The sequence below is a fragment of the Dacryopinax primogenitus genome (genome assembly GCF_000292625.1).
Source record: "Dacryopinax primogenitus strain DJM-731 SS1 chromosome Unknown DACRYscaffold_14, whole genome shotgun sequence".
Classification (NCBI taxonomy): Eukaryota; Fungi; Basidiomycota; class Dacrymycetes; order Dacrymycetales; family Dacrymycetaceae; genus Dacryopinax; species Dacryopinax primogenitus.
This window is the reverse complement of record NW_024467211.1, coordinates 266,095-266,496: the sequence shown is the minus strand read 5'-3', so window position 1 is coordinate 266,496 and position 402 is coordinate 266,095.

The window sequence follows — 402 nt, the reverse complement described above, 5'->3', positions numbered from 1 at the left end:
CCGCCCCTCCTCCCCCCCCCCCCCTTCCCGGCTTTTCCCTATGATATGCTGCACAGCTGTTCTGCCTAGGTTCGGCTCTGAAGAGGCCTTTGCGACGCACCAATACACGATCATCCATTCAAGAACTCGTCCTCTTATATCCTCATTACTTGGATATCCACGCTGCGTAACTCAGCGTCCTTCTCTCACTCGTATTCTGACCCTCACTAGCTCTGCGAAGAGGTTTTCAGTGCCACGCCACGGCTTCCTGGCAGAGTTCTCCATACGACAGTCAGCTTTCACATTTCCCGGCAACCCCCGATACGTCGATAGACATCGTCCTCCTCAGCTTTGTCGCTCAGTGCAACGTTGAACTCCTCCTTCTCAACCCAGCACTCTAAGTCTCAATACCACTCATCCTCA